Source organism: Brachyhypopomus gauderio, unplaced genomic scaffold, assembly GCF_052324685.1.
Source record: "Brachyhypopomus gauderio isolate BG-103 unplaced genomic scaffold, BGAUD_0.2 sc60, whole genome shotgun sequence".
Taxonomy (NCBI): Eukaryota; Metazoa; Chordata; class Actinopteri; order Gymnotiformes; family Hypopomidae; genus Brachyhypopomus; species Brachyhypopomus gauderio.
Genome location: NW_027506881.1, coordinates 1,231,162 through 1,252,420, shown reverse-complemented (window position 1 = coordinate 1,252,420; position 21,259 = coordinate 1,231,162). Strand labels below are relative to the sequence as shown.

The window sequence follows — 21,259 nt, the reverse complement described above, 5'->3', positions numbered from 1 at the left end:
CTGCGATGAGTCGGCGACCACTCTGCGACCACTCGGCGAGCGTCTTTCAGCATTTCACTACAACACGACTGAGCGAGCGCCGAGTGATCGCCGATTTGCCTCCAACCACAGTTTCTGTCGGCGATCTACAAAAAACAGTCGGCGACTGAAAAACCAGCCTAAAATCGTGTAGTGTGAACCTGGCTTAAGGTGCACAACACAAAACCCGAGACATGATCCAAAGTAAGGAAACAATCACCAGCAGTCAATTGGTACAAAGACAAGCTATATATAGATGGACAAATGGCCCTCAGGTGCTGGGGATTATAATGGGCCCCACCCACCTGAGGCAGGAACACAACGCAACAGCAACAGAACAACATGTGTGTGTTGTAGTGCATGGGGAGGAGTTGTTCTCGTCTCTGCAGGTTGTCTAGCTGCATCTAGCTGCACTCTCAATTTTCTCTCAGTCTTTAACACTCAGTTCAGAGTAGTTCAAAGTATCTTTAATGGTATGAAATGAAGTGTCAAAGCACCACAAAAATGTTAAGAGCATGAGAGATAACTAAAGTTAAGGTTAACTAAAGTTAAGGATTTGGCAAATATGCAAAAGGCTTTGTATACATATGCTTTATATATGTGCTTATAAATACACACTTAAAAATAGTGTTTGTCTCTCCTTCACATACACACAAATAATTGCTATTACCCTCTTCCTATCTCTGAAACATCCATATTATCAGTGTATTTATCAGATCACATACACATGAATCACATACACACACTCCCTTCTCTCTCACTCTCTATTTATACACACACACATGCACACACACATCGTAGCATCCCTCTCTAATACACACACACACACAACATATGTGTTTGGGGTGATTAGACTGGTGCAGCTTCATTTCTGAGTGTGTGTATTCTGAAATGTGAAAGACCTTGTGTGTGAGATGCGTTTGTTATGTGCAGCTGTAAGTGTGTTTTTATCTCCTTCTGTCTACAGGCCGTCTGACTGCAATATTTCAGAGGAAGACTGCGCTGCTCTGTCCTCAGCTCTGGAGTCAAACCCTTCATCACACTTGAGAGAGCTGAACCTGGACCTCAATAAATTCAGGAAATTCAGGAAGGAAGCAGTGTTCTGCTGGAGGATCATGTTATAGAAAATGCTGAAACTCTACTTTCCTACTTTTTTAACATGGCGTACGACCAAATGAGGAAGTTTAAGGTCACCCTCTGGGTCAAGGACACTAGACAGGGAGAAGGTGGGAATGTAGACATGTTCCAGAGAGAAGACCTGTGCCCGACAAGAGCACGTTTCCCTAAGAGTGCAGAATTTATTCTTATATTCTTATATTTGGTACTTACATGTATATATATAATAAAAAAATTAATCAAATTAATCAGAAGCTTTGTGATTAATTAATCGAAATTAATCGCATTTTAATTGCATTTCAGTATTTAACAACTGGAAGGCACTTGGAATGTGGCAGAAAGAAGCAGGTAAGAGAATCATGCAGGCAGGTCCGTCTCAACCATCTCAGTGCTTGAAGTTGCAGGCTGATCCAGTCCTGGAAGCTGTGCCCTCGAGACCCCGAGCCAACCCAACACCGAGGAGACAACACCACGAACCGCCATCAACACCACAAGAGCAGCATCGGGACCAGAAAACTTCAGCCCAGAAAACTGACTCACAAGCTGAACAGAGGACAGCAGCGCAGGCACTACTGCTGGTGGTGCCATCATCATCATCATCATCATCACCAACCCAGCTGCTGGTGCTGCAATCATCATCATCACCAGCACCAGCCCAGAAGATTACAGCGGTTACGACACAGAGAATGAGCAGGAAACAGGAGAAGAGCAAGCACGTGGGCTCACACGGTCGGGGGGGTCAAGTTTCAAAACGCAGGCCTCATTAGAAAGAAAACACAGAAAAAGGAGAGACAAGAGAACCACCAGATGCCAAAGGTAGAGGTGACAGACCATGAAGGACTGATGGTGGTCCACCCCCCATGGACTGTGTCCAACATCAAAGAAGTCATGTGACAGATGGACAACCCTAGAGACGTGGGCGGAGAGAAGTTCGCCAGGCAGGTCCACCGGTTATGTCAAGAATTCAAACGTAACACCAGCGAGTTGAGAAGACTGCTGATGATGAAATGCTTTGTAATGTAACTATAGTAAAGTGTAACTAGTGTACCCATCTCTCTCTCTCTCTCTCTCTCTCTCTCTCTCTCTCTCTCTCTCTCTCTCTCTCTCTCTCTCTCTCTCTCTCTCTGCAGCTGGTCTCTCATTGAAGACATGGACATGAACGTGGTGCGGCTGTGTGAGCTGGAGCGTGAGGATGGAGACAGAGTCCAACTCAGTCCCCGCGTGTCCAACCTTATATATGACAAGAGTATGACGCTCCACCATGTTACTACACAAACATACTTCAGATCTCAGATATCAGCTTTAAAATACTAAAATGCTGTGTGTGTGTGTGTGTGTGTGTGTGTGTGTGGGCGCATGTGTGTAGTAGCTGAAACTGAAGAAACTGAAGATCAGCGGGCTAAATGTTGTTCAAGGTCCCTGTACAGGAAAGACTGAGGTCTATGTGCTCTGTGATAAGATGTAAAAAGGTGAGGTCAACTTCCACACTAGGAAACAACCGTAGCACCAACACACAATGTCTCCACCAGCAACACCCTGCACAGCTAAGACATGGGGACTCCAGAAAACCCAGAAACACCTCTTTGTCTCACTAATGAAGTTACAATAATGACGTTCTTGTTCTAATTAATAATTACAGACATATATCGAAGCTTAGGGAAGTTATACTTAAGTTGTTTCTTAACAACGTCCTTGTCTCACACACACACACACACACACACACACACACACACACACACACACACACACACACACACACAGTTTCACAGTTTCAACCCAACCCTGATTGTTAGGGTGTTTTTTAATTTACTGTGTTCTTTTCCACACCAGGGTGCTCTGCAGCCTGAGAACATTCCTCCTGTCCCCCTGTGTGGATGCCCTCAGCAGCTGCACCTGCACAGGTGAAATGAAGGTGCTGCACCTGCTCATCAACCTGATATCGTCTGACATCCAGCATTACACACACTGGCATATATTAGTTCTTCCTAAACATCTTTAAATAGAAGCATTTTAAATGTGTGCATGTGTCTTAACAATGTCCTTGTCTCTCACACACACACACACACACACACACACACATACACACACACACAGAGTTCTGTACAACACACATTACATTTAGTTTCAGTAATCACACCAAGTTCCAGTTGAGATTGTTAGTGGCTCCTGTCAGCTGATTCAGTAAAATCCACCACATAAATATTGAGTAGAGAGACCATCACACTCACACAGGAGAGACTCTAACTTGACATACTATTGACACAGGGGGGCAATAGAATTCACTGCTCTTCTGAAAATAAATGTGACAAAAATATGACCAAGGTCCCTGGAGGGATTATTGAAGTGACTCTTACAGTCAGATGTTCATTTACATGTAAAATGCCATGTAATACTGGATCTCCCCATCAGTTAAATAGACTTTAAAGTACTCCTGTTCTTCATCTTAATTTGTATTCTCCTTCATCTAAGGAATCAAACGCCTCAGGGTTTCAAGCTCCCCTATCTTCATCACCATTGTCTACAATCTGAAACACTTAGCCTATGTCAACTTTAGACACATTTGCTTTCTGTGATTTAAAGACTTGACCAACTGGTTATTTGGTTTAGAAGTGGTTTGTAGGCCAGAATATTTATGTTCATTCTGTTTTAGTTTATTTCAAATCTTGGTTGCCTAATTGTCATGCAGATATAACAAAGTTGGTGGATTCACCTTTTCAGTAAGGCTAGTGAAATGCTAAATTATGCCATAACTCTTGCAAATATAAATATACTGTAGAAAATCTATTTATTACATAGTGGAATGTGTTGAGAACAAAATAGCATAAAAAATGATCAATGTAAATCAAAATTATTATCCCATGGAGGTCTGCATTTGGAATCATACTCAAAATCCAAGTGGAAAATCAAATGACAGGCTGATCAAACTTTAGTTGAAATTCTTCAAGACAAGTTCAAATGAGGCTCAGTAGCAAAAACTCAGAATATGAACCAGGGGGCAGTAAAGAGTAATTAACATAAATGTCTGCGCCACTTTGTTTGATAAATTTGATACAGTGAGGATGAGATGTTCAAACATCACCCCGCTACCATTTGGACGGGGGTTATGAACATATCTATAGCCAGAGGGAGACGCTTCGTTTAGGGCCATATAGTCGCCTGGCCGAGTCCAAGTTTCCGTCAAGCAAAACATGTAATGCTTTAGATGACAGGGATCTAATATTTAGCAGATTTAAATGATTCTCAGCGGCAGCTTAATTGAATTTAAGGGCCGGGGCACATACTGACTAGCTCATTTTGTATGTGTTTCATGCGCATTTTACGCATATTTTTTCGTGCTAAAGAATAAACAATGTGTTAGCAGTACGTATAGTGCAATGGCAAATTCACTGAATCCCACTAAAGAGTAAACTAAATCAAATCAAAGTTTATTTGTATAGCGCTTTTCACAACACATGTTGTCACAAAGCGCTTTACAGGATTTACAAGGTTAACAATACTATGGGTCTAGAACCCTAATGAGCAAGCCGAAGGCGACAGTGGCGAGGAAAAACTCCCTATGATGGGGAATAGGAAGAAACCTCGGGAGAAACCAAAATATATTTGGAATCACACTTGCTGCAAACTTCTTTTTATAAAACTTATATTTGTTGTAATGAAACATACTTGCACATTGTGTTAGAATTTGCGTACATGTGCGATATTTATATACATGTGTTATCTGTGTAATTCTTATTCTTAAGAGTCCTAGACTTCTTGATGGTCAGTAATGGTAGTCCAGGGCTGTGGTGATACAACCCTAGCAGGGGGTAATTCGGGGTGGTAAGAGGGGCCAGGGCAGTGGGTTGATCCTTCATCCATTTAATCTTCCCCCTGCTGTTACCTCATTATTCATTATTATTTATTAGCTATTATTGGAACTAATAAGAAGCCAGCAACCTGTGATGTTAGTGGATGTGGGGGTTCATAATTGGAAATAAGTTCTTGGAGGTAATCAGGAGCAATGGGGTCTCTGAATATGGGGTCATGGCGAGGGTCCTGCCTCAAGAGCATGGTGGTAAATATAGGCGTGTTGCATATCTTTCAAAATCTCTTGATTGTTTTTACAGGACATGCCTGCCTGCTTGAGGCCATTCCTGCCCCCGACAGTAGGATAGCTCTCCCCAAGTCTTGCCTACCATTTCGTGTGCGACATGTTCATGGCATTTCATATGGCACCCAAAGGGGGGTCATTAATGATTTGTGATTAACTTTGTAGAAGCTTCACCTGTAAAACTGTTACTTTTAGACTCGTGCTTCATCTGTGCAAGATGCAACCCTAACAAAACAAACAAACAAAAAAACTGGCCATACCTGAGAATGTTTGGACAAGTATTTACACCACATGGGTTAAAAAGTCTTCTGGTGTTTCATTTTTCAGATTAAGGTCACTCATGGTGTTCTTTTTAGGAGACCTGGACGTGTTAGTCGGCGAATGCACCTCTCTCCTCATATAAAAACATTATGTTAACATGTCTTATTCTTTGCCTCTGCCTGCAGATAAACCTAATCCTGATGTCTCAGGGATCCTCATGCCTGTGCTATTTTCTAGCTCCACCCTTTTAGCTGTGCTGCCATAGCTAGATCTGCTGGAGCCTTGCACACTATAGTCCATTAATTTACACTTCTCTGTACTAAGACATGTCTAATGATCTTGTCTCTCCTCTTGCTGAGGTAAATCTACTCCTGACGTCATGCTGCTACTGAGTCTCAACCTGTTCCAGCTGTTATGGTCCCCCTGCTTCACCCCAACTCCACTGCGCTGGACAGATGTTCCTGTTCCAGATGTGTTTCAGACATACATACACCCAGCAAATCCTTAATCAGAACACATTGACATGTTCATTCCATTACCTGTGTGTCTGCACCTCAGTTAGAATCTCTCTCCCTGGACTTTTCCATTCCCCTACACCCAGTCTACTGTACCTACTCTCCTGATAAGGCAGTGGTTCTCAATTATTTTCTGTCATGCCCCCCCTAGGGAACATAAAAATGTTCACGACCCCCCATGAATTGAAACACTATTGAGAACCTGATAATAATGAACTATTTATCATTTGGGACAGTATTTCCTGAAGGGACAGAGGAGAGGGCAACTAAGGTGCAGAGCCCTTTTTGCTGGGACGCTGCTGAGATCCACTTGGGTTAGGTAGACTTCTAGGCAACTAGCACTAGTGCACTGGAGAGTTTGTACCATGTATACTTTGGCTATTTTGTACTCATTTATATTTCATATAAATTGATCTAAAAGAACTTTTGGTGTTAAGACTTTGCTTGGGTAACTCAGTCAAAACCAATCGGTTCATCGGGGCAGTGTTGGGGCCTATCTGGGTCAAGAAAAAATATCCCAACAATATACACCTGTGTTTTGGGCTCCTGAGTTAGATTCCTTCTGCAATATAAGATACATTATATTTATAACACCCAGTTAGATTTTTTTTTCCCAACGCAAAGTTCAGTGACCATGTTATCAGTGCATTTGTCCATCAAGAGATGTGCTACACACTTTAAACACACCAGCATTTTAGAGATACAAAAGTATCTCTAAAATAAAATAAATAAAGTGGCCTCTATATGTTCAAAGATATATATTTTAAATTATTATACTCACCAATGTTTTTAGCCTTCTATATCGTTTGGAGAGTTTTGGTGGCTTCCTCATTTTTCTTCTCCAGCGAGACTCTGTGTTTGTTGTGACATATTCATCTTGATGTAAAGCTGAAACCTAAATAAGAAATATAAGAATACTATATTTGAAGAGAGAGAACAGTCCTCGTTTTGTTTCATTTGTGTTTTTTAACATTCAAATAACATTTCCCCTGTTAACTAGTGCACTACACAGTCAAAAGCTGAATGTATATTCACTATCCTAAACAAAAATACTCCTACGCTTACTAAAAGCACTAAATGGGCACTAAATAATGATTGATTTGAGATGTGCCCAGTGAGAGAAGCAGCACTGCGTAACCGTAACAACCATCCTAGTGAAGCAGATATAATAATTATTATTATTTCTATATAAATGTAGCCAGGTGAATAATAAAGTTATTATTTCCATATGAAATGGTCATGGCCTGGTGGTAGGGAACAGTCATGGGCAGTCATGGTCTGGTGTTAGGGAACTGGTCTTGTGACCGGAGGGTTCGTGGGTTCGATTCCCAGACCTGAGGCCATGACTGAGGTGCCCTTGAGCAAGGCACCTAACCCCAACTGCTCCCCGGGCGCCGGGCTAGGGCTGCCCACCGCTCTGGGCGGTGTAAAAATCACAATTGACAAAATACGGCACATTTACATTTACATCATTCTCTCCTTTGCCTCGCATGTTATTTTAAGTATCCAGTAGGTGGCACTGTTGTGAGAGGTAGTATAGGCCAGTTTCTCGTGCATGTATATAATTGCACGTATGACGTCTCCCAGCACGAGAGCCTAACTGAACCTGTAACGGACAGAGACGTTGCTCAGTATCACCAACCGCCTCTCTGTAAAACAGACCCTCCAGAAAGTCGCGATGTTGCGATTTGCAACTTCAAGCAAACCCTGCGAATTCAGGGCGGTGTTGCAACTTCAGCCAATCACCGCAACTTTCCCGCAAATTTGACCAATCGCTGATGTCGTCTTGATGTAACGTCGACAAACTCCCGCCTTACTTCCGTATATACGTTCAAGAGGAGCAGACTGAAAGCAGCATGAGCGATGAAAATAACGGCAAAAAGATCGGGAAAAGCAGTATCCCGGTACACTACATGAAAGCGGGGATAAACTGTTTTTGTTTTTTGTTTTCAGTGTTTTATTGTTTCACAACGATGGGTTCATACATGTGTTTCCAACAAGTTTAACATTTCTAGCACCAGCCCATCCACTCCAAGTGATTTTCATAGTCTTTTAAGAGACGGAAAGTCCATTTCTGCCACCGAGCTGTTGCACTTCGAGGGATCATTTCAAGAAAGTGAGAGGGATCATTGTGCATTCTCTGTCCCAACACCTGTGTTTCAGGGGGCGGGGCATACAAAATCTTGAGAGGGATCATTCCTTCCCAAACTATAGAGCACATATGTCAAAGTTAAGGCTCGCGGGCCAGATCCGACCCGCGAATTGATTATCTATGGCCCCCTGGATGATATTTAATTACTATTAGAACCGGCCCGCAGGCCACAACCGCCCGATGGTGTTTTGCAAGCACAAACACTACATTCCCCACAATGCAACAGTAGCCTGCGAAGTCACTGCAGCGCACAAGCGGCGAGGGTCCGCGCGGCGAAGATGACGTAATCGCACTGGCTCCGCCCGTGCGCGAGGGCGTCGCACGCTGTCGATTCGCAAGGTCGTGCACCTCTCGAATTTTGTAACTGCGCGCACCAGATAAACTTAATTAAGTTAAATATTTATACATATAGTCTAAATGATTCGAAATGATTCCTTCAATGATTGCTTGAAGTGTTAAAACCATGGGTTTTATAAGAAGCATAATACCCATAAATAAATAAATCAGGGTCGCCATCGATCTCGATATAATACTTAATTTGTGTCCATTTTACAGGCCGCCCGGTAACAACTTACGTTCGCCACCCCCTCCAGGTTCAAATCTCACTCCAAGCGATCTTGAAAAGTTGGCAACCCTGAATAAATAGTTAAATAGATCATTAAAATGGACTACTAAATAGAGGAAACCATACAACATTTAGTCCCTATTGCAATGTACTCACAAAAAAGCAAAAACACACCGCAACTTCCATCGCAATTTTTTTGAAAAACACCCGCAACATCAAACATTTTAGCCTGCAACAATCACAAAAAAGGCCCGCGAAATCCTGGTGGGACTGACTATTGCAGGTCACCCCTAATGTAGATGCTACAAAATGTGTAAAAATCAGTGGCGATTGCTCTAAGACTGCAAGGGAAGCTCAGCTTCCCCTAAATGTCAAAAAATAAGTGATCAGACATATACTGTTGTGTGTACATGTCATTGACTAAATATGCGCTACAACGCGCTCATCTTTTGTTCAGAATCAGCTTCTTATCACTGGTAACGACTCTATGCTCTATGCTAAGATTTAAAAATGTATAAATGATAAATAAAAGCTTTGCAATTTAAGCATGACTACAGTAAGTGTAAAAAAAAGATATGCCCACACTGAATAAGAGTAAAATGGTGTCAAATGCTTTTAAGACAAGTTTGCATTGCATGAATTCATAAAGCAGCTTTGTTTGTAGCCAGATACAAATATATGTTATAGCTGTTTAAAAGAGGGAGCACCTTTAACCTGAAGAATTAGAATTGAGCTGTTTTATCAGAGATATTCAGAAAATACATATTAGAGATGATTTCAATAAAATCATAAAAGTGATTGTAATATAATAATGCTAAGATTGAATACAATGACTTTAAACAGTAATTTTTAAATTATTTTTCCACGTCGTACCCCACATACATAAATTACAAGTCGGTTGTGCTCCACTAATTATGAGGGGCCGGTCTAAACCAAAAATGCCAGTGCCGATTTTTTGTCCCAGTCCAGCCCTGCACCTGTGTGTCCTTTTTGTTGATTATCGTCGATTCTTCTGTGTGCACGAAATGCCTCGGCGGCCCTGACGGCAAATGCTGCTGCAGATAAGGGATTCCACGGAAAGTTTATCCACAACAAACAACTTTCCGTTTCCCTGGGGGCTATTCCACGAAGCGAGCTTATGAAAACGGCGCTTATTAGAGTGAGCCTCGCTTGAGTTAGCCAAACAGTTCACTTCCGTCTAGTTCCGTTCCACTAACGAAATCCAGACGCAACCTGTTCCCACTAATTCAAGCCTGGCTTTTGTAATCGGCGATCATGCGCGTGCACACAGTATTTACACAGCCTCACTAATCGACATTGGCGTGCACACATAGACATCAGGTGGTGCTAAAGCACCACCAACTCTGCCCTTTATCAACGAAAGTGCCCTTTTAAAACTTCAGTTTAAAAAAAAATTATTATTATTAACATGTTACTGAGGTCGGTTTAAAATGATCTTTTGAAAACCTGAGCGATTAAAAACAATGCCCTGAAATGAGCCACCACCTCGCACACACCCGACCTCTCTCTTCCTTTAACACCAGATGCGCTGCAGCAGCAGTTCAGTTCAGCGAGTGGAAGGAAGCGTCTTCAGCACAGCACACACGGTCACAGATAGACTTCTTCTCCCGTCCCCACCAGCCAGGTCACATACACATCTACCAAATTCAAATCTACCGTTTGCCCTCTAAGCCCAACGTGAAATCATTTTGTTGTGCAGTAAAATGTCTCACAGCACCAAACTACTAAGCATTTTTAGCCGACTGGTCACCTGATAAACTAGTCGCACTAGCCCAAATCAATGATAGATAACGTGAGGACGCCCACATACAAATAATTAAGGTAGAGTTTGCAAATCTATGTGTTAAGCTGAACGTCTTCTGTTGTATAGGTTCTGTTAGGCAACATAAATTACATTCATTTGTGAAAGAAGAAACGGGAAGTTCCCCATTACCTGTGAAAAATGCCCATCTGCATTCATGTAATGACAACACTCAGTAGCCTATAACTCCTTCTCCTACTTTTTGGTCTTTTTACTGTCTTAATTGTAGGCCTATATTGATTTACTAATTGCAAAATATATGCAACAAGGCCTGCAGACAGTGGAGGGTAAACAGAAGTTACCTGAAGGACTTAACAATGACTGTATATAGTTAATATTGGATATGGATTTTATCAGTTGGCGGTGTGACTTTTTCCATTGAAAACTCACGTTTAGAGAATGTTACAAATAAAAGTCAAATTTCATTCAACGTGTGCTTGTAATATTTTTTTTATAATGAAGTGCGCTAAAAAGTGCCCTTCACCCCCCCGAGCACTTGCCCCCCAAAATGTCTGTGCACGCCACTGCTAATCGATATTCAAAAAGGCAAGAAAATGTCGAAAGGGCTGAAAGAACGAGCGGCTTTTTTTCTTCTGCTGAACAGGAGCTACTCATACGTCTTTATGAGGAATATAAAGACGTTATTAAGAAGAAAGGCAACACGTCCTGTATTAATAAAGCCAGAGAAGCTGCCTGGCATAATATTGCATACAATGCATGAGCATATAATTTAACAGCGGACGCCCCATCATTGTTGGAATTGAAGGAGGAACATCATCTGATCCTGTCTGTCCTCATGATACACACCCTTATGTTAAAGGTAGGTTCAGTTGTTTCTCAGATTTTACATTTTTGTTCTTGTTGTGTTCTTATGATATGAACGTGGGTAACTAATTAACGACCAACGGAAGCAAGGATGTGGTACAACTTCTTTTACTTCGTAGCTCCACAACAACATTCACCATGCCCAGCAATCAATCAATCCCCGAACCCCATGGTCGTGACAGTACCGTGCAATCGAGCACAGATCGCTTGCCCATGTATCACATCCCTCTTTTCAAGACTGAAGCATCGTTTACAACTAAAGTCATCTGAACTCGATGCATGAAATAAAGTGTATTAACTCAAACACAATAGCACATCCACGTGTGTACTTCAAGAACCTTAAGGTGATATCAGTAAACTAATGGCTTTCAGTAGACCATTACTAGACACGTTTCTATTTGACTTAGCAATGTGTCTTGTTCACCTTTGTGTTTGCTCTGTACAAATCTAAACTAAACATTTCAACCTAAACTACACATTCCTTGTAAACTTTAACATTTCACTCCTCCATCCTATAGGCTTGACACTCATTGGGTAACACCTCGTGTTATCTAACGAATTAGTCCCTGTATCTGGCTGGTCGTCTTACTGCCCTACCAGATCTCATGTAGCACGTAGGCATATTGTCATTGTCCACAGGAGGTGGAGTGTCAACTGGTTGTTGGTCTGTTTCTGGTCTCGGGTTAGTCATCTCTGAATCAGCGTGTTCATCAGGGTGTGTATTCCGGAACAGGCTTGGGTGGATCTTTCTCAGATGACGTCTATTCCTCCTTAACATCATACCTGCTGGAGTTTGCACGGTGTAGGAGCGTCGTTCAGCTCTCTGTTGAAGGACCACCGCAGGTTCCCAACCTCGACGGGTTTGCATGTGTACAGTGTCACCTGGACTCAGCAAAGGAAGTGGTTTTGCATGCTGGTCATAGTAGTGTTTTTGACGACGCTGCAGATCCTGTATTCTTTCATGTATCTTCTGCAGTGATGTCTGTTTCAGTACTGTACTGGAACAAGGGAGCGTGCTCCGCAAGACTCTGCCCATTAACATCTGTGCAGGTGACATATGTAGACCTGTCACCAGTGTGTTTCTGAGCGACAACAGCACAAGATGTGGGTCTGTGCCGGACTGCATGGCCTTCTTCAACGCATGTTTCACTGTTTTGATGGATCGCTCAGCCATTCCGTTTGACGAGGGAAAACCTGGGCTGGAGTGTGTGAGCTCAAACCTGGGCTGGAGTGTGTGAGCTCAAACCTGGGCTGGAGTGTGTGAGCTCAAACCTGGGCTGTAGTGTGTGAGCTCAAACCTGGGCTGGAGTGTGTGAGCTCAAACCTGGGCTGGAGTGTGTGAGCTCAAACCTGGGCTGGAGTGTGTGAGCTCAAACCTGGGCTGGAGTGTGTGAGCTCAAACCTGGGCTGGAGTGTGTGAGCTCAAACCTGGGCTGGAGTGTGTGAGCTCAAACCTGAGCTGTAGTGTGTGAGCTCAAACCTGGGCTGGAGTGTGTGAGCTCAAACCTGGGCTGTAGTGTGTGAGCTCAAACCTGGGCTGTAGTGTGTGAGCTCAAACCTGGGCTGTAGTGTGTGAGCTCAAACCTGGGCTGTAGTGTGTGAGCTCAAACCTGGGCTGGAGTGTGTGAGCTCAAACCTGGGCTGGAGTGTGTGAGCTCAAACCTGGGCTGGAGTGTGTGAGCTCAAACCTGGGCTGGAGTGTGTGAGCTCAAACCTGGGCTGGAGTGTGTGAGCTCAAACCTGGGCTGGAGTGTGTGAGCTCAAACCTGGGCTGGAGTGTGTGAGCTCAAACCTGGGCTGGAGTGTTTGAGCTCAAACCCGGGCTGGAGTGTGTGAGCTCAAACCTGGGCTGGAGTGTGTGAGCTCAAACCTGGGCTGGAGTGTGTGAGCTCAAACCTGGGCTGGAGTGTGTGAGCTCAAACCTGGGCTGGAATGTGTGAGCTTGATCTCCCATGAATCCGCAAACGATTTCATCTCATAGCTGGCGAATGGGACATGATCGCTCACCAGCTCTTTGGGGATCCCATGCCTTGCGAAAACAGACTTCATTTTTTGAATTACTGTATATGCAGTTGTATCAGATAAGTTGAGCACCTCTTTATACTTGGTCAAATAATCCACTAGCAGAAGATACGACTGACCTTTCAGCATGAAGATATCTGCTCCGACTTTCATCCATGGTAACTCTGGAACCTGATGAGGCATGAGCGGTTCTCGCTGATGTTTTGGTAAGAACTGCTGGCATTGTAAACATTTCTCGATCATGGTCTCTATGTCCTGTGCCATGCCAGGCCAGTACAGGGTTTTTCTTGCTTTGGCTTTTGTGCGTTGCACTCCTTGATGTGCAACATGCAATTTGTCTAAAATCACTTTTCTGAAGCTCCGAGGTATGACAATTTTCTCTCCCATCATGATGATGTCATTTTGTATGCTAATGATGTCACGCATTGGCCAGTAACAGTGAAGTGACGACTCAAGGCTGTGCTTCTTTGTGGGCCAACCTGTCAGATGTTTTTTGCATACAGCTTGTAACACGCTATCAGCAGCTGTTGCCTCCTTCAGTCTTCTGAGGGTTTCTTCACTCAGGGCATCAGTAGCTTCTAAGGCGTATACAACTTTCTCCTCACATGGATTTTCAGACATGGTTTCACTGCCTCTTCCAACTGTGGCGCGTGATAGAGCGTCTGCAATGTGTAAGTCTTTACCTGGTGTGTATGTCACATGTAAATCATACCTTTGCAATTGTAGCATCATTGCTTGTAGTCGTGCTGGTGCTTTGCTCAGCGGCTTGCGCATTATGACTTCCAGTGGCTTATGATCAGATTGCACACTCACGGGTCTGCCGTAGACATATTGGTGGAACCTCTTGGTGGCAAACACTATGGCAAGTAACTCCTTCTCTATTTGTGCATATCTTTTCTCTGTATCGGTGAGAGCTCGCGAGGCATAACACACTGGGCGGCCTTCCTGCAACAGACAAGCTCCCAATCCATCCTTGGAGGAGTCTGCTTGTAAAGTGAGTTCCTTTTCGTGGTCAAAATACCTGAGAACTGGGGCTTGTGTAAGAGCATCCTTTAGAGTTTTCAGTGCTGCGCTATGATGAGGACACCACTGCCAGGCTGCATCCTTCTTTAGCAACTGTCTGAGAGGAGCCGTGAGTGAAGCTTCATTTGGAATGTATTGTGCCAAGAATTTTGTCATTCCCAACAGACGTTGTAAACTTTGTTTATCCTCAGGTTCAGGCATGTCAACAATTGCCTTAATTTTGGCTTTGTCTGCTCTTTGACCAGCTGCTGTGATGACATGGCCCATGTATTTCACTGTGTCTACTTTAAACTGGATCTTGTCCTTGTTAAACTTCACATTGGCTGTTCTTGCTCTCTCCATTACCTTTTGAAGGATCTTGTCGTGCTCCTGTTCTGACGATGCTGCAATAATCATGTCATCAGCAATGATGTGAACACCTGAGATGTCGCCAAAAGTCTCACAATTCTTCTGTTGAAACACTTCGCTGGCAGACTTGATCCCAAATGGGAGTCTGAGAAAACGAAAACGACCCCATGGTGTGTTGAAAGTGCACAGCTTTGACGAGGGCTCATCCAACTTGATCTGCCAGTATCCATCCTTTTCATCTAAGATGGAAAAGATGGACTTTCCTGTCAATTTGCTACGGACGTCTTCTGGAGTTGGAATGGAGTAATGCTGGCGTTTAACTGCCTGATTCAGGTCGCAAGGGTCCAAGCATACCCTAAGCGTTCCATTTTTCTTTTTTGTGGCAACAAGACTATTAACCCATTCAGTTGGCTCACTAACAGGCGTTATGACTTGTCTTTCCTGTAATTGTTTCAGTGTCTTTTTTAATGGATCCATAACAGAGAAGGGTACATTTCTGCAGGCATGTATCACTGGTGTGACAGTTGGGTCAATATGTATGTGGTGGACTCCAGGAAATTCACCCAGTCCTGTGAAGACCTCTGCATATTGCTGTAACAGCTCCTCTTTGGTGGCTGGAAATGGTTTGGGTTGTGGGGTTTTTGCTGTAAGCATTTCGATCCTCTTGAGCAGCTGCAACTCCTCACATGCGCTTCCACCCAGAATAGGTTTGTCAGCATGACTGGTTACGTGAAAGTCAAGCATAGCCTTGTGTTTGGCCGTTTTACACTCTAGAGATACTACCCCATCCACAGGCAGGCGTGCACCACCAAAAGCAAAAAGTTTTTGTGACCTTTAGGTGGGTTGGACCTGGTAACTGCTGGTATAGATTCCTGGGAAGCACATTAGCATCAGCTCCTGTGTCCAGTTTGAAATTTATTTGTAAACCTCTGATTGTAGCCGTTTCATGCCATATAGTGTCTTTCTTCTGACTTGCCATTTCCATGTTTTCATGTTGTACCATCCCTATGTATAAAGAATCTACTTCACTCTCTATGTTATGGACAGTCTTCTCTTTCCTGTTGCTGATCTTCACATTGTCAGCTCTACATACCTTCGAGAAGTGGTTGTTCTTTCCGCACTTATGACACACCACACCATAAGCTGGGCATCGTCATTCGTCATTTGCTTCTTGCTGTTTATTCTGCTTTTGTTCCGTCCTGTACATTTTTGTACAGTTACATTTCTTAATGCATCCACTGAGGTGTCGTGCATGATGGGCGTTGTTAACATTGATTGAAGCTGTGTTTTAGCAAGCTCTGAAGATCTGCATATATCTATAGCTTTGCGTAGAGTTAAGTCGGTTTCTCTTAGTAGCCTCTCTTTCAAACGAGTATCGTTTATACTGAATACTAGCTTATCTCTAATCATATCGTTTTTATTTATTGCAAATTCACAGTCTTTGCACTTCTGGCGTAGTTCTGTTATAAATCTGTCCACCGATATTCCTGGAGACATTGTGTGGGACCAGAACTGGTATCGTTCAAAAACAACATTCTTTTGTGGGCTGCAATAATCCCTGAATGCTTTCACGATGTCCTCCAATAGCATCGTGTCATTTTCTCCGGTCGGTGTAATGGCGAGTGTGTTATACACTTCTAACGCTTCTTCGCCAACAGTATGAAGTAGAATGGCACATTTTACCTTTTCCTCTTTTTCCAGTGCTCCCGAAGCGTCCATGTACAGCCGGAATCGTTGTTCCCATCTGTGCCAGTTTTCAGCTAAACTACCTGTGAGAATCAGCGGCGACGGCGGCTTGAATTGCTCCATTTTTGCCTCAACCGTCTTTTTTTTTTTTTTCTCGCACGTGCTCGGTGTGGATAAACTTCTACAAGCTCATTTACGGTACCATCCTCGTGTTACTCCGTAACTCCGACTTCTGACACCATGTTGTATTCTTATGATATGAACGTGGGTAACTAATTAACGACCAACGGAAGCAAGGATGTGGTACAACTTCTTTTACTTCGTAGCTCCACAACAACATTCACCATGCCCAGCAATCAATCAATCCCCGAACCCCATGGTCGTGACAGTACCGTGCAATCGAGCACAGATCGCTTGCCCATGTATATCACAGTTCTTACAGGCTACATCATAGTATTATTGTATTCTTGATGACTAAAATTTTACAGTGGTGGGGGGCGTGCTGACTCTTTGGACCCTCCTGTATTTGACAATGATGTGCATACCATAAACCAGTCTATTTCTTATGACTGAACCCTGAGGATCGTTAACATTTATGTGTCTTAATTTGTTGTTTGCAGGGGGAGATTGCCGGATCATCCAGGATGGTACAGGAGGATGAGGACACAGTGTCTGGCTGTTCAGAAAGGACACAGTGTCTGCCTGTTCTGTAAGGCGTGTGTCTATGTATCTGTCTGTTAATGTGCTGTGTGATCTCACGATTTGTGTTGTATTTAAAGGAAATGGAAGAACAGAGAGAAGACCCTCAGGCCTCCATGTCCAGAGCTCACACCTCTGCAAGAGAACACGTGAGTGGTAGTTATGCAGTTCAACATGAATAAATACTTCTCAATCTTGACTATACTTCAGTCTTAAAGGAATCTGAGATTAGTGAGATCTACAAAAGGTACTTGCTCCTAGATATAGAATGTAAAAAAACAGATCTGCAATACAAAAAACTAAAAATATGGAAGTTGGAGCTTGAAATAAAGAAAATGGAGAAAAATGTGAGTATTTGCAAAAAGGTCTCACTTTAATATGCTTGTTTTTGCAAGATAAGTAAATCAATGTTTCTTCTGTCCACAGGCTCAGCCAGACAATTAATAAATTTCTCTTTCCAAAAAAAAGGCGTCTTGTTTTATGTTAATAGTGTTAATGAACAAATGCAAACAAAATATTCCCTTAACTAAAGTAAGTGTTTGCATACATGTCCCTCACAGCTCTACCATCCATGTGGTCTGCAACTAAAATGTCGTCTTCCCATTGCTCCAACTGCACTCTTGGCATTACTCCTTTTTGCAGTATTGCCACATTGTGCAAAACTGCACAGGGTGCTACAATATCACAGGCTCTCTCAGGGGTCACTGAGATGGCGCAAACAGTTAAATCTGCTCTTTAACTGTCCAAATGCCATCTCAATGCATGCCCTTGTCTTTGAATGTGCACGATTGAACCTCCTCTCTGCATCTGTTGTAGGGTCTGCATATGGGGTAAGGAGAAAAGGTTGGCAGGGGTAACCCCTATCCCCAAGCAGTAAGCCAGGAAAAGCACATACGATTATAAGGAGTAGAGTTAAACACTGAGGCCAAATCTGCACTATTTTGTGTGGTTGGAGTGTTCTTACCTTGGGCAAACCTCTGTGCCAGTGAGGAGGCACGAAATATCCTGGAATCGTGTACTGAGCCGGGCCATTTTGCCTCAATGTTGGAGAATAGAAATTGGCTGGTGCAAACCATTTACAACAATGGCAAAAGTGACAAAGGGTGAAAGTTGTTTAAACCCATGAACTGACATGCTTTACATTTTCTGTTGGGTAGGCAAAACTTGCATGTACCTGTACATTGATGCTGTGAAACAATTTTTTGGTTCGCATAGTCTGCCTCCATGGGTACAGATGGAGCCTTTATCCAGAGCGTCTGTTAAAGTCATACATTTAACTCCAAGTTACTGATCAAACCAACACTACTTCTCATGAATACATGCCAGCTGTTCTGAAAAGGATGGGAAGGATGCCTCTGTGACCAGAGAATTTGATGAATATATTAAGGAAGCGCTTAAGCGCAAGGTAAACCTTTCGAATTTCGCGGCAGACCGTTGCCTTACTAAGATTTTATGCATCCCCAACGCTGTACAGAAATGCACGACTGGCAAAGAAGCGCAAAGCGATACAGACCGTTTGGGGTTTGGTAAGAGCTTTACTACGTCTAGTGGTCTTCTCAATATATGGCCCCAGTAATTTACAAAGATATATAATACTGTGTCTTCTGAACCTGTAGTGCTCAAATAAGTAGTCATCTGGAAAGCCCAGTGGATCTGTCCTGTCCTGGAATGACCTTGGAGCTGGTAGCATGAATGCTCTGCGCACTATACACGCTCCCTCATCTACTGGATTCTCTACAAATGGGCCATGGTCAATCAGCCTTCAGCCTTCACTGTTAGCTGCTCTTTTTATAGCTTACATTTTGGATTATTTGTATCACCTGTATGAAAATCTTGGTAAGGTAGTTGTCTGTGTCCATTTCCTTTTTCCACCATTAAGTTAACCACACATTTACATTATTTATACTGAACATATGTAAATTGCAGAGTGATATGATTTGCTTGTAATTTGAACACAAAAGAGGAAGTATGGGGATAAATATATACCTAAAAGTATCTTCACCTAAATTACTCAGTATTAATAATTATTAATACTCAGGTACAAAGAATTGTATTTTTTGTGATATAGAGTTTATGCTAATGTATGTTTCTGCACCATAACTGCGATTAGGCACTGTATTCCATTTTACACTGACCTGAATTTGTGAAGATTAAACCAATACATTAAAATGTGCAGAAACCTCACTGATTAACAATGAATATGTACTCTTAAGATCGAAAAATAAATTGCATTTTGAAATATAATTATTAAATTTGATAATAATAACCTGCAATCATTCCAAACTAATAATTACAGTACTCCATTAAATGTATAAAAATATGATATGATATGCTACATCCACAGCAATTGAATGGATAGAATTGCAGCGGAACCTTGTTCCTCAATTCAGTTTCCCGGATGGCGAGACTGACATCACGCTGCTCAGCCAATAGAAGTGGGTCCCGCTGAGCTAAGCCTCAACTCTAGCCTGGTACCAGAGATGCTCACAAGTCATTTTTTGCAAGTCCAAGTCAAGTCTCAAGTCAAGTCTCAAGTCTTTGACCTCAAGTCTAAGTCAAGTCTCAAGTCTTTGTTCTCAAGTCCAAGTCAAGTCCCAAATATTTGAGTGACACTGTAGTCGCAAATCACTGTATAGTTGTAATGATCTGTTATGACACTTCTGATGTATAATAGCTTAAACTGGTAAATGAAGAAATACAAATACACACACAAATGTTTTCTAGATAAATTTTGTATCTGTAATTTTCTCCAAAAAGTATTTTTCTTCTTTCAAAATTGACATTTTTCTGGATACAATATTCTCTTCTTTCAGTAGAACATCTGCTATATTTTGTTCTAAAAGATAAAGGAGGGCTGTGAAATTAAAAAATCACATTTTTAACTATATATATTATAGGTCTGCATATAAGGAAAATAGCAACCAAATTAGTGATTATAAAATAAAAATTAAAAACAGAATTCAAATTTTACAATAATAATGATTCTGACATAAAAAGCCCTGCAGCAACAACTATTTGTCTCCTAATGAACTGGATCAAACACAATCTATTTGAACTTCAAGGTGTCTTTCAGTGTCCAATACAAGGAAAATATTTATGCAACTAACGCATTACATTTTTAAAAGATCAGGATTGACAGGGTACTTGCACTTAGCCTGGCTCGGTGAGGTCGCATTATGAGGCCTCCATAACTGAACACCCTCTATACTGCTGCACTGGTGGGAAGTCAATACCAATATTGCAATATTGCTAATAAACTTTCAGGCAGTGACTAACCTTTCCGGGTGGGTTTTCAGGTGGCGAATAAAATTAGATGTGGTGGAACCAGCGTCCTGTATTTTTATGCCACACACGCTGCAGTTTGCTGCTCTTCTATTTGCTACTTGTACTTGTTTTGCACCCAAAACTTATTATGAATGGTGGAACATTCCTCACCAGCGCCGCCATGATCGCAATGTTTTGCGGCGCGCGCAGCACCAGGGTCGCGCGAGGTGGGCGGAGTCGCGCGCAACGGTCACTTCATATATGTAATGCTGCAGCCCGGTGCCCCGGTGGGCGTGGATAAAGGGCGGAGCATGTGTCAATCATTTTTTACTGCAGACATTCATCTTAACAGATCTTCCAAAAGAAGGCGGAAACTGCACGGAGAAGCTCTTTAAACAGAAGTATATGCCATTCTTGCACAAAAGTAGCTGAATAAAAACATTAGAAGAGCCATGACTTTAGACATTTTTAAATCAAAGTTTAAAATACTTCTCACTTGTTATTCTGGAATAGCTTTAATGTTTTTTTTACCTTTATTGCACATATTGCATAATTTGTACATCATATATATATGTGGCGAGTGTAAATTGTTAGCGGAGGGGAGGTGTAAATGGACACAAATTAAGTATTATATTGCGATCAAGGAGCAGAGCGTTGAGGAGCGATTTCGATTGGAGGATCGTGCTCTATTTTTTATTATTAATTTTTTTGCTGATGCTGGTCCAGCGTGTCGCGTGCCACTGATTGACAGCTAACTCTGGCTGATAATTGGCTTAATAAAAAATTGATTGACAACGAAAGTCTAGTATCTGATTGGCTGCAGTCGAAAATGATTGACACATGCTCCGCCCTT

At 42.4% G+C, this 21,259-nt stretch overlaps 1 long non-coding RNA gene across 1 annotated transcript; it reads left to right on the top strand.

Annotated features, from left to right (window-relative positions):
• Window positions 1-79: 79 nt before the first annotated feature.
• LOC143489297 (uncharacterized) lies at window positions 80-3,526 on the top strand. Its single transcript, XR_013124640.1, has 5 exons — window positions 80-1,339; window positions 1,438-2,072; window positions 2,265-2,380; window positions 2,501-2,603; window positions 2,965-3,526. It is a non-coding gene; the product is annotated as an uncharacterized LOC143489297 (long non-coding RNA).
• The last annotated feature ends 17,733 nt before the right edge of the window (window positions 3,527-21,259 follow it).